Source organism: Mobula birostris, chromosome 8 (genome assembly GCF_030028105.1).
Source record: "Mobula birostris isolate sMobBir1 chromosome 8, sMobBir1.hap1, whole genome shotgun sequence".
NCBI lineage: Eukaryota > Metazoa > Chordata > Chondrichthyes > Myliobatiformes > Myliobatidae > Mobula > Mobula birostris.
The window spans coordinates 161,685,814-161,700,184 of record NC_092377.1 but is presented as its reverse complement, the minus strand read 5'-3'; the positions used below and the strand labels follow the sequence as shown (position 1 = coordinate 161,700,184).

The 14,371-nt window shown below is 42.3% G+C and overlaps 1 long non-coding RNA gene across 1 annotated transcript; it reads right to left on the bottom strand.

Moving 5' to 3' along the window:
* Positions 1-3,201: 3,201 nt before the first annotated feature.
* LOC140201887 (uncharacterized) lies at positions 3,202-14,282 on the bottom strand. The gene is made up of 3 exons (XR_011886975.1): positions 14,223-14,282; positions 10,685-10,878; positions 3,202-3,319 (listed from the first exon to the last, which is right to left on the bottom strand). It is a non-coding gene; the product is annotated as an uncharacterized lncRNA (long non-coding RNA).
* Positions 14,283-14,371: the final 89 nt, after the last annotated feature.

Genomic DNA, 14,371 nt, shown 5'->3' with positions numbered 1-14,371 from the left:
CAATGGATTGACTGCTGAGAGAATCATTGGGGCCTCTCTTTACTCCACCCCATCCAGGGCATAAGACCATAAGATATAGGAGCAGAATTAAACCATATGGCCCATCAAGAATGCTCCACCATTCCATCATGGCTGATCCATCTTCCCTCTTAGCCCCAATCTCCTGCCTTCTCCCCGTATCCCTTCATGCCCTGACTAATCAAGAATCTATCAACCTTCGCCTTAAATATACCCAATGACTTGGACTCCACAGCTGTCTGTAACAACCAATTCCACAGATTCATCACGGTACGGCTAAAGAAACTGCTCATCTTCATCCTCTATTCTGAGGCCATGTCTTCTAGTCTTAGATTGCAGCACCACAGGAAACATCCTCTCCACATCCACTCTATCGAGGCCTTTCTACATTCGATAGGTTTCAATAAGGTCACCCTTCATTCTTCTGAATTCCAGTGAGTACAGGCTCAGACCCATCAAATGCTATTCATATGACAAGCCTTTTAATCCCAGAATCATATACCAGGACAGCTGAGTTTACAGAGCCCTCAGCACTGCCAAGGTCCCCTCCCATCCATCCCACAATCTCCTAACATCAGGAAGAGGGCACAACAGTATAAGAACAAAGACCGTTAGGCTGGGTAACAGCCTCTTCCCCCAGGCTGTAAGGCTTCTGAACACCCTACTACGACCTTGTACAGATTACTCATGACAGCACTAGTGGCATTATGCTGCTGTATATTTAACTATATGTTATGGGGAGAAGGCAGGGGAGTGGGGATGACTGGAAGAATTGGATCAGCCATGATTGAATGGCGGAGCAGACTCGATGGGCCAAATGGCCTACTTCTGCTCCTATATCTTATGGTCTTATATAAGCACTTTATGTCAATTTGTACATCTGCAGAATATTTTTAATTCTGCTAATATTATTTTCAATAGATCAAAATAAGTATTATGATGTTCAAAGTCAGACTGGGCAGATGAGATCTAAGTGAGATCCAAAGGCCAGGAAGGCAGTAATGCAACACTCTGCGGAGGACAAAGGGCATGACTGGCACATTTGACATCATGGTCATCCACTGCAAAGAAGACTCCAGCTTGTGACACTTGTTTATACCACTGGATCCGGACTTCTGAGTTCAGGAGAGTGAAACTGCCCCAGTGCAATGGTTTTTCCACTTTAAAAACTCTCCAGCACAGGTCTCCTGTCATCATTGGGCACAATGGCAAACACCACCACCATTATTATGTTCATGTTATTTTATATGTAATACCTGATATACCGTATGAACTATATTTTGCACCTTGGTCTCTGAGGAATGTTTCTTCATTTAGCTGTATACATGTGTACGGTTGAGTGACAATCAACTTGAACTTGAACTCTTCTGATATTTATTAAGTTATAGCATTGGGATTACAATAGCATGAGGATCATAATGCATAAACAAACACAAAATCCCGTATCCATTTCCTGAAATGCCTTGCTCCAATTTGTTTTTGTGGTTGACCTACCCTGCGAGGATGCAAAATTTACAACTGCTGGAACAAGTGGGGCCTCTCACCCCTGGAGTCACTTTCTGTCTAGCTCTTCCTGTGATGGAAACATAAGAGATTACAGATGCTGGAATCTGGAGGAACATGGAAAATTCTGGAGAAACTCAGCTTGTCAGGCAGCATCCATTGGAGGGAAGTAGATAGCTGATAATTTCAGGTGAGACTTCAGCACTTTGTGTGTTCTTCCAGTGGTGGCCCCGGTGAATTTCCTGCCTCTCCCTTACCCCCAGGGTATTTATCCCACTGATAAAAATACTAAACCCCTTTCACTAGGGGAGAGAGGGGCTGTAGGGAGCTCAATCCCTCTTCCCTACAGTTCCTCTCTCCTTCACACTGGTGTTTGATTGTCAAGAGGAATGCACTTAAAAACAGTGACCATTTTTAAGCTGCATTCAGTGGAGTCTGCTCCTGTTAGAAACCTCACAAGCCCACTTTACAGCACACATATGAGGGTATGAATTACCAAGGTGCTGTTTTTGACATATTTTGGCTAACTTCATGAACTTATTTAAAAAAAGGATCTGATTGGCTGTTAACGCCATACACAGATTGATTTATCAGATGTACATCAAAACACACAGTGAAATTCGTCATTTGCACTAACAACCAGAACACCCAAAGATGTACAGGGGGCAGCCTGCAACTGCCGCCACAAATTTCACTGCTAACATAACATGCCCACAATATTTTGCAAAACAATAACAACAAAACAAGTCACTTTCCCACCCACCCTCTTACACACCCAGACAAGTCCCCAAACCCAGGATAGGCCACCGATTCCTGCCCCCTTATTCTCAGACTCACAGACGTTAGACCTCCAACTTCAGACTTCTCCCCAGGATGCTGATCACAGATTTGACCTTTGGGCCTTGAGCTCTGGGCCTGCACGGACCTCCAATCCCGATGACCCATAAGTCACTTGCCTTGGTGAGTCCCGCCTGTATGGCCAGGTCTCCAAACTGGGGATTACCGGTCTTCTCAGTTCCAGGATTGCTGATGTTTGCCCACGGAGCACTTCAACCTGGATTGAACTTTTGCCTAGGCTCTTCATTTATTACCTCTGAACTTTAACTCCCAGTTCATCCCTGTCCTGAACTATAACCTGACCCCTACCCCACCCCCTCACCCCCCATACCCATTCCTACACACCTGAGAAAACAGGTAAGTCTGAGCCATCGACAGACTTTGCAACTTGGTGCCATCTTGACCAGGACCCAATCGGAGCTGGCAAAATGGGCACCAACAATTCAGCATGGTCAAAGTGCAGGCACTCGTGTCCTTATGCAACCCTTCCCCACAGTCTTGTGTCAGGCTGAACCCTCTTGGGTCTGTTTGGCCCTTTCATAAAAATAATGCCTCCTGGGCACACTGCTCATCACCAGCCTATCTAGGGCTCACTGTTGCTAGAAGAAACCACATCATTGCAGCAACCATTTATTCCATTGCGACACTCCCCAATGACTGGAAGGGAGTTGCTTGCATTGTGTTTTGTCACCGTTAAAGTTGCAAAGGTTGCATCTATAGAGTTTATGGTGGCACTTGCAGGAGCAAGCCAAGGTACCAATATGGAATGCTTATTAGAGCCGCCAGTGTCAGTCCAACATTACTCAGGAAAACCCAACAGCACTGCTCTGTAAACCTTATTAATGAAGTATTCACTCTTTATGCAACTTACATAACAGCAATAGGGTGACATCAAAACAATCTGACGGCTAAGGTCCCAGCACTGATCTCTGTGACATCGCACTAGCTATGGTTTGAGCACCTGAAAATATTAAATATTAGCCAATTAGTCATATGTAGCATTGAAACATGCAGTGAAATGTGCTGATTGTCATTGATCAAAACAGTCTGAAGATTGGGCTGGGGCTAGCCCAAAAGTGTCGTCATGCTTCCAGTGCCAGGATAGCATGCCTACAATTCACTAACTCTGACCTACACATTTTTGGAATGTTGGAGGAAACCAGGGCAGCTGGAGGTCACAGGGAGAATGTACAAACTCCTTACAAACAGTGATGGGAATTGAATCTTGATCAACGGTCACTGGTTTAAATGCCCAAAAATTAATACTGACTTAGTATTTTTGGTCAGTGAACCAACATTCCCTCCATCCTAATATATTACTCTGAGAAACACAGCCAACGCCTTTCTTGCATCCAATTCAATACATCCACTGTTTCCCCCTTGTCCAACCTGCTGGTGAAATTTCTCAAAGCACTTTTCAAAATTTGTCAAACATAATCTCCTTTCCATAACACTGTGTTGACTTTGTCTGATCACATTATGCATTTCTAACAGTTCTGTTGCCACTTCCTGAATAATGTGTTCCAGAATTTCCCAATAAATGTGAGAAGAATTAACATTGGGCAACACTGGGTAATATTAATACATGGAGGAAAGACAATTTATATTTTGAAAATTTCAAAAGTTCAGATTGTGTAGACTGTTGACAGTGAAAAAAATCTTAGGGATGCTCAAGGTATGTCACCAAAGGCTTGAGCACATTTCTACAGATGTACCGTGTATCACCATCTGGCATGGATGTGTCATCGGAATAAACTGCAGACAGTTGGAAACTCAGTCACCTCCATCTTGAGCACTAGCATCGCCACTGTGGAGGACATCTTCAAAAGGCGATGCTTCAAAAAAGTGGCATCCATCATTAAGGACCTCCACCACCCAGGACATGTCCATGTATCATTGCTACCATCAGGAAGGAGGTACAGAAACCTGAAGACCCACATTCAAGGTTTTAGTAACAATTTCTACCCCTCCAACATCAGATTTCTGAACGGTCCATGAACCCGTGAACACTACTTCACTATTTTGCTCGCTTTTTGCACTGTTCATTTATTTATCTTTTTTTCTTACCATAACTCAGTAATTTTTTCATGTATTGCACTGTATTACTGCTGTAAAACAACAAATTTCATGAGACAAGTCAGTGATAATAAACGATTATGATTCTGACACTGGTTTGGGAATAGAGAAATGGAGAGATCTTGGGATATTTTATGCTCAGAAAGATTGTGGAGATAGGAAAGGTAGGCTGGTAACAAAGGTGAATTTTGTTTTATTTTTTGAGGTGTTCTCGAATGAAAACAGCAACTGTAGATTAATTGTAGATCAGTGGGAACTACAAGAACTGGGGTGAGTTTGGATAAAGTTAGTAACAAGTTGGATGAGAAAGATTGGGGGGAGCAGGGGTGAAAATTGCTACTTCATTATATAAATGGCTTATAATGAAAGAAGAGAGAAACATTGACTGAAACTGTAATAACTTAATGAAATCTTTAATGGAAATGTAATTTTTGTTCTACCATTTCTTTAGCAGTGTATGTTCAGCTTTTTTCATATGATCCATCCAATTCCCAAATTTAAATGCAAGTAATTTGCATCAACACTGATGGAAGCTCTGAGCAGCGAATAGTATCACATTATGGTCTGAGTTTTTATTTTGATCCTCTTACAATTCATTGTTTGTGTGTTTAGCAACAGTGCCCCTTTGTGTACAGGAAGGTGCATACTTTAAATCAATCCTTTTCTCATATGAATTAGTGTTCGGCAGACCCGCGGCAGCTCACACTGAATTCCATCTTCAGCTTCTTCTATTTCTCACTGAAATCTTGCTTGGAAGTTTCCCTGCATTGCTGTTCTTAGAGAATGTTAAAGGGTGCAGGTAATCTATTGACTGGGTTGCATCAGACAGCAATCTTCATTTTCAATTCATGCTACTGTCAATATGACCTCTGTGAAGCCATTTGCTGGTTGGGTGCTCATTCTGGCACTGATCTGCACCATAATTACAAACAGTTTTTCAAGTGCAGTATGTGAGTACTGTACCAGAATGGAAGGAGTATGTTGGAAATAGGGGTTTAGAAAACCTAAAAGGGCTGGAGTAAGCTGGAGATCAGCAGATAAATCAATGGAAACTGATATTTGTGGGTGTGCCCACTCCTCAAGTCAGAAGAGATAGGATCATAGGATAGTGAGGAAGACATCAGGGATTTTGGCCTTCATTGGCCAGAACATAAGAGCTGGAATGTCCTGGACTCAGTACAAAGATGCAATCACAAAGAAGCCACCTCTACTTTCTTAGAAGCTTAAGGAGATTTGGTACATCACCATCATCATTATATGCTGTTTCGTATGATGTAACCAATCAAGGTCCCATGACCCTGATTGTTCTTAGCAAATTTTTCTACAGAAGTGGTTTGCCATTGCCTTCTTCTGGACAGTGACCCCAGCCATTATCAAAACTCTTCAGAGATTGTCTTCCTGGCATCAGCCACACCTTGTCAAAGGGTGACATGCAGGCTAGAACAGGGAAGGAGCACCTTCTATGCTCGTCTTGACCACCAGGACAGGAAGGAACCATTGCACACACCCCTATCTCCTGATAATCCTTTGGTCTCACTATCTGAAGATGGCACACGGGCTGCTTTCATAAGGGTGAATCTCAGGAAACCACCCGGTCCAGAATGAGTACCTGGCCGAGTACTGAAAACCTGTGTCAACCAACTAGCTGGTGTATTTCACGGATATCTCAACCTCTCACTCCGGCAGTGTGTGGTACCCACTGCTTCAAGCAGGTTTCAATCATACTAGTGCCCAAGAAGAGTGCAGTAACCTATCTAAATGGCTATTGCCCAGTGGCACTTACATCCACTATGTACTCTGATAATACACTTCCTTTGGTAGTGATGTGTCTCCAACCTGCCGCCCTGGTATGTCACCAAATACTCTAAGAAGCTTCTACAGATGCACCGTTGGAAGTATCCTGATAGGTTGCATTATGGCCTTGTATGACAATTTGAACATATAAGAACACAGAATGGTTGTGGTCACAGCCTGGTCCATCATGGGAATAACCCTTCCACTATTGATAATATCTACAAGAGATGCTACCTCAAGAATAAGGTATCTATCACCAAAGATCCCCCACCATTCAGGTGTTGCCCTCTTCTTGCTGCTACTGTCAGGTACAGACCAACACACATAAAATGATGGAAGAACGCAGTAGGTCAGGCAGCATCTATGGAAAAGAGTAAGCAGTTTTGGGACAAGACTTTTCATCAGGACCCTGAAGTCCTGCGCAAGCAGGTTTAGGAACAGCTGCTTTCCCACAAGAACCAGGTTCTTAAACCAACCTGCAGGACCCTAATCCTGCCTCAGCAAATGGAATGCCTTGGGCCAGCTCTTGCATTTCCATAGACTTATCTCTTTTGTTTTGGTAGCCCTATTAATAATGGCACATCAACTGCTCTTTTGAAACATACAGTAGATGAACTCCAGGATGCACACTCATTGCATGAAAGTTTTATTCCTGCGCTTTCCTGTGATCCTGACCCCTAGTTACCGACCTCGGCGTTAAGAAAAATATGCCTTCCTTCTCACTCGACCTAGGCTTCTCATAATGTCACCCTACTCATTTAAATCCCTCATCAGCCTTTGTCTCAAAGAAAATAATTCCGCCATAGTCGATCTCCCTTCATAATTAAAATTTTGGCAACAACCTTGCCTTAAATCCATTGCAACTTCAGTGCTTTTCCTCGACATAAGCTTCGTTAATTTTCTTGCACAGAAATCTACGTACCCTGTTAATGGAGGAGAAAGGGCTCTGATGAGACCAGAAATGACTGAGCTGATTCCCCAATAAAGATCAGATAAAACTGTTACATGGGCATCATGAAGGTCATTGCTGACTACTGATGCTCCCCTGGTTCAAAGTAAATTTATTATCAAAGTATGCATATATACCCATCTTGAAATTCATTTTCTTGCAGGCATTTAGAGGAAAAATAAAACAATATGACAGAAATGATGAAAATCTATACATAAATAAAAACTGACAAATAACCAATATGCAAAAGAAGGCACACTGTGCAAAAAAATCTAATATCGAGAACATGAGTTGTAAAGTTTCTGAAAGTGCATCTGTAAGTTTTAGAATCAGTTCAGTTTTGAAGTGAGTAAAGTTATCTACGCCAATTCAGGAGCCTGACGGTTGAAGGGTAATGACTGTTTCAAAACGTGGTGGTGTAGGACCTAAGACTTCTGCACCTCTTGCCTGAAGGTAGCAGCATGAAGATAGCATGGCCTGGATGATGGGAGCCTTTGATGATGGATTTTAAGTTCTCGTGGCAGTGCTCCATGTAAGTGTACTTTAGGCTTTGCTTGTGAGGGACTAACCTGTATCCACCACTTTTGGTAGTCTATTCTGTTTCTGGGCATTGATTTTTCCATACCATGAACATCTGGCTTATGAACATGTCATACAAATGAATGAGCATTTGGGAAGCCACCAGGATAGATGGAGTGAATTTGCTGGCTATTGCAGGGCTATAGTCACCTTCTCCTGAGTGGGAACAGGCATATATGAGTACGTTCAAAGTTCGAAGTAAATCTTATTATCAAAGTACATATACGTCACTATATGCAACACTGACGCTCATTTTCTTTTGGGTATACTCAATAAATCTATAGAATAAATCCATGACAGAATCAATGAAAGTCTGCCCAACCACGGCGTTCAACTAGAGTGCAGAAGATAACAAACCGTGCAAATACAAAAATCGGAAATAATAATAATAAATAAATAATCAATAAATATTGAGAACATGAGATGAGGAGTCCTTCAAAGAGAGTCCATTGGTTGTGGGAACATTTCACTGATGGGGCAAACGAAGCTGAGTGAAGTTATTCTCTTTGGTTCAAGAGCCTGATGGTTGAGGGGTAGTAACTGTTCCTGAACCTGGTGGTGTGAGTCTTGAGGCTCTTGTACCATCTTCCTGATGGCAGCAGTGAGAAGAGAGCATGTCCTGGATGGTGGGAGTCTCTGGTCTCCCCTCTCCACCCCACATGCCTGAGCTGCAACAATCAGGGATTGGTTGGAGCTAAGCAGTCCCAGAAGCATTGAGCAGACTCACTCGTTCACTCTGGTGGCTGCTCTTCCCATGCTTGCTCACCCTCCTACCACTGCTGCCTCTGTGACCCTCTCCCATGCACTGTCTTTGTTCATGTCTTATGGTCTTATGAACAGTTTGGGTTATGAACAGTTCTTGGAGACGGACCCTGTCATAACCTGGGAACTGCCTGTATTCAAAAATCAAAAAAACTGTAGATACAGGAAATCTGAAACAAAATCAAAAGCAAAACAGCTGGAAAACACTTGAGGAACGGGTAGATCAGCGGGATCTGGAAATACAGGCCCATAATTCATTATAAATGGCGGACAGGTAGAGAGGGTCGTAAAGAAAGCGTTTGCCTTCGTAATTCAAAGTATTGAGTACAGGAGATGGCATGTTTTGTTGAAGTTGCATAAGACATCAATGAAGCCTAATTTGGAGTATTGTGTGCAGTTTTGGTTGCCTACCTATAGGAAAGATGTAAATAAGGTTGAAAGACTACAGAGAATATTTACAAGGATGTTGCCGGGACTGGAGGACCTGAGTTATAAGGAAAGATTGAATAGGTTAGAACTTTATTCCCTGGAATGTAGAAGATTGAGGGGAGTTTTGATAGAGGTATTCAAAATTATAAGGGGTATAGATAGGGTAAATGCAAGAAGGCTTTTTCCACTGAGTTTGGGTGAGACCACAACTAGAGGTCATGATTTAAAGGTGAAAAGCTTAAGGGGAACAAGGGGGGAAACTGCTTCACTCAGAAGGTCGTAACAGTGCGGAATGAAATGCCAGCATAAGTGGTGCATGCGAGCTTGATTTCAACACCTAACAGAAGTTTGGATAGGTACATGGATGGTAGGGGTACAGAGGGCTATAGTCCAGGTGCAGGTCAATGGGAGTTGGCAGTTTAAATGGTTCGGCACAGACTGCATGGACTAAAAAGCCTGTTTCTGTGCTGTATTTTTCTGTGAATCCATGAAAATGTCATTGTGTCAAGAAGAATCTGTTGATTGAAGAAAAAATCAATGTTTTGAGTCGGTGACCCTTTGGCAGAACTGGAAATGAAATGAATGAAAGCTAGTTTTGTGTCAGAAGAAAATGAGAAAGGTGTATGTAGAAAAAGAGAGTTTCTGTGATAGGGTGAATAAGACCATGAGATGTAGGAGCAGAATTAGGTCATTCGGCAATGGTGGAGTCTGCTCCATCATTCCATCATGGCTGATTTGTTATCCCTCTCAACCCCATTCTCCCAGTAACTTTTAACACCCTTACAGTGATCAGCAGTGATGATCAATGCTCCAACTTTGACACATCCTGCAGAGGTTTTCCAGCAAGTTCTGATTTCTCATTGGTGGTGTGAGTGCGAGCAGTGGGAGTCATTCATTGTGATTATTTGACACCATTGACTAATAATCTGGCAAAGCCCATTTTCAACCATATTGGTGAGCTGCCAGAATTGAAAGGCAGGCCACTCATTGTGGGGTGCAGTACCAGGAAGTCAGCTGGTTTGCCAGCAGTGCTGAGCATTAAAGAGGACTGCAGGGGGTGAACAGACCAACAGAGAGGTCTTTGCGGGTAAGAGGTTTGCCAGTTCATCAAAGAATTCTGCCTGGTTGGTGAAGCCAGTGACCGCTCAGAACTGCATCAGAGTTTTAAAACAATGTGCATCTCCAGTTTATATTTTGTAAGATGCTCTTCTCTTTTGGCAGGAATACTGTTTAGCACCTCCTCCAGATGGAAAATTATGAGAAACCTGTGGTCACTCCTTGCCACATGGAGATAAAAATAGAACAGAACATAGAACAGTACTGCACAGGAACAGGCTTTGTGGCCCACGATATGCTGAACTAACTATACGAGTAATTTAATCCCTTCTGCGACACAATGTCCATACCTCTCAACTCTTTACATATTCACATGCTTATCTAAAAGTCATTTAAATGTCTCTATCATATAACGGTATGTCTCTACTACCACCACTAATAGTGCATTCCAGGTGGCCACCACACCGTGGTAAGAAAAACTTGCCCAGTACACCTCCTTATCCACTCTCATCTTAAATAGATGCCCTCTAGTATTAGACATAAAAATGCTTCTAACAAATAGATTACATTTTAGGAATAGGTTCTATATGTGTTGGAAGTGGCACAATGTGTTAAGAGTTGATTGAACTCAGATTAGTAAAAGAATAATTAGGAATAATACATTACCATAACTTCTCTCACCTTGGTCAGAGTAGCTTCCCCTCCATTGACTCAGTTTACACTTCTCTCGGCCTTAGAAAAGCAGTCAACATAATCAAAGACCCCTCCAACACAATCACATCGATGCAACCATAAAGAAGGCAAGACGGCGGCTGCATTTTGTAAGGAGTCCTGTCCTCTTCTCATTGTTACCATCAGGAAGGAGGTACAGGAGCCTGAAGGAAGTACAGAAACACATTCAACGTTCAGGAAAAGCTGTTTCTCCTCTGCCATCTGATTTCTGAATGGACATTGAAACCATGAACACTACCTCACTACTTTTTTGTTTGTTATTTTTTTGCACTACTTATTTATATATATATCTTTTTCTCTCTATTATTATGTATTGCATTGTACTGATGCCACAAAGTTAACAAATTTCACAACATGTGCCATTGATATGAAACCTGATTTTGATTAATTCTCTCTTCTCCTCTTCCCCTCTCCTTCCATCAGACACAAGATACAAAAACACAAGAAACTCTGCAGATCTGGAAATCCAAGAGTAATGCGCACAAAATGCTGGAGGAACTCAGCAAGTCAGGCAGAATCTATGATATGGAAAGGAGCAAAGAGTTGACACTTCAGGTTGAGACCCTTCATCAGGACTGGTAAGTAAAGGGGTGGGGGGAAGAAGGGAAAGCAGAGACTCTTTATTCCTCGCCCTAGATACTGCCTGACCTGCTGAGTTCCTCTAGCATTTCATGCGTTACAAGATGAAGCTTGAGACATGTATCAACAGGCTCAAAGACAGCTTTTACCCTGCTGCTATATGACTCTTGAACAAGCCATATGCAATAAAGAGTCTTATGCAATAAAGAAGAACTCGATCTCTCAATCTATCTTGTCATGGCCCTTCTGTAACTGTACACTATCTTCTGTATTCTGTTATTGTTTTCCTTTTGGACTACCTTGATGTATGGATGACACACAAACTAAGTTTTCACCACGTCTTGGTTCGTTCATTCGTAACGTGCCATGTTGTATGACGTGGATAATCGTGGTCTTTCCATGACTGTTCTTGGCAAATTTTTCTACAGAAGTAGTTTGCCATTCCCTTCTTCTGGGCAGTGTCTTTACAGGACGGGTGACCCCAGACATTATCAATACTCTTCAGAGATTGTCTGCCTGACGTCAGTGGTCACATAACCAGGACTTGTGATATGCACCACCTGCTCCCATGGCTTCACGTGACCCTGATCAGGGGGCTAAGCATATGCTACACCTTGCCCAAGGGTGACCTGCAGGCTAGCGGAGGGAAAGAGGGCCTTACACTTCCTTGGGTAGAGACTTATCTCCACCCCGCCACCCGTATCTTGGTACATGTGACACGCCTTAAAAATACCCAATGACATTGCCTCCACAGTCCTCTGGAATTCCACAGCTTCATCACCCTCTGGCAGAAGAAATTCTTCTTTACCTCAGTTTTAAAGAAATGTCCCTTCATTCTGAGCCGTGCCCTCGGATTCTAGGCTCTCCTACTAATGGAAACATACTCTCTGCATCTACTCTATCCCTGCATTTCAGTATCCAATAGGTTAAGATGGTGTAAACTGTCTAAAAAGAGAGCCTGTTGAGGGACCATATGTTTATTTTGTTCACATGAAGTTAATGCAAAAAAGCTGTCACCTTTTCCACCACTCACATCTCAATGAGAACTGGTGTGTGTTCTCTCAACTTTCCCTTTCTGAAGTCCACAATCAGTTGGGTTGTGGCTGTGACACCACTCATCCAGCTGATCTATCTCGCTCCTGTAAGCCTCCTCGTAGATATTTGAGATTCTACAAACAACAGTGGTGTAATCAGTGAATTTACAGAAAGCCTTTGAGCTGTGCTTTGCCAGTCACTAACGTAGAGCAGTTTGCTAAGCACACATCCCTGTGTTGATAGTCAATGATGAGATGTTACTGCCCATTTTCATTGAGTGTAGGAAGTCAAGGATCTAATTATAGCTCAGATTTTCAAGCTTGGTTATTAGTTCCGAGGGAATAATGGTGTTAAACGCTGAGCTGTAATCATAAACAGCGGCCTAACATATGTTTTGCAGTTGTCTAATTGCTCCAAAGCTGAGTAGCGAGCCTGTGAGAGTGTGCCTGCTATAAACCCATCTCTTTGACAGTTGCAAGGAACATGAGGTCAGATCTCCAGCCTCTGGACATCCTGTATTGCCCATATCAGATACCTCCAATTGCAGACAGTTTAAACAGGTCAGCAATCTGTTAATAGCAGTGTTTGAAACAATGAAGTAATTCACTAGGGAAAATATAGAGGAACTACAGTATATTCTGTGGTGACTGAAACCCAAAACAAAATAGGGCATTATTTAAACATCTGGGCTAACCAGGAGTGTAATCCGAAAATACTTCTTCACACTTTAGTACTGTTTTCGCAAATGCTGCTTTAGTTAAAAATTTCTGAACTACAGTTGATTGAAACACAACAGCAAATGCTGGAATCTAGAGCAACAAATAATCAGCTGGAGAAACTCCATGTCAATCCAGTCAAAATATCAAAAAAATTCCTCTCCCTCTATAGATGCTGCTCAATCCGCTAAATTTCTCTGGCTTGTTTCTTGCAATTGATAGATCTTATAGTCAAGAGATAAGGAGCAAAGGCGCGTATCTGACTGACTGCTCAGGAAAATCCTGAGGAAACAGGAAATTAAAATTCGAGTAAAGGTGCCAATGCAAATTTCAAGAAATCAAATTTAAACATGTGAAGAAGTGGATCAGTTCTTCCCTTTGAAAAGGCGTGGTTGTGGCGCATTTTTAAATCCGTAAACCTTCCGCTGCTTATCCTTACTGTACACAGTTCCCAACTGGGAGGACCAGATGGCGCAAACTGCCTAAAAGACAACCTGTTGCGGAACCAAATGTTTATTTTGTATACATAAAGTTAATGCAAATGTACATTTAAAATCTGGCTAACACGAAATTTAAAAAAAGCAATCTTTTAAAGATGGTCAACATAATAGTCAGCTAACACTCGTTAAGTTATGAATCACTATCGTTGCGTGCTTATCTTGCAGGAAGAATTCTGAGAGCAAACTGAAGAGATGCAATGTTTATAATGCTAATACACAGATGCAATATGCTGTTGCTTTCCAAAATGAGTTTTCAAATTGCGTTTAAGAATTAATTCTCTTTTGGAATGGCTGGTGCTACTGTCAATCACCGGCTGCTGCCAGATCCCGCGCCCAAAATGACAGGGCCACTGATTGGCTGATGGGAATGCCAATCACAGGATCTCTAAGGTTCCCTTTCCAAACACTTCTTACTAAAGTAACTTCACTCATTTGAACTTCATAAAAAGAAGCATGAAATATATTTAGGCGTTCCTTTTAGTGAACACATCGTATTAAGTTATCAATAAATAGTCAAAGCCAAATGATAGGCGGGACGAATGTGGGAGGTCTGATCTAATTGGCCACACTCCACACGTCAAGTACAGGCTTTTTTCCTTTATTTTACTGCACCGGAGTTAAAATACCACAGAGCGAAATAAGGACATTTCAACTTACAAGCGGTATCGCAATGGCTTGTGTGGCCAGTACCCCTCAAAAGGCCGCGTGCGAAAAACAAAATTTAAAAAACCGTTGGGAGGGAGGAAAGACGTTAAAAGAAGGGAGGCGGTGATTGGGCGGGTGGCGGGTTTGAATGAGTATGCGGG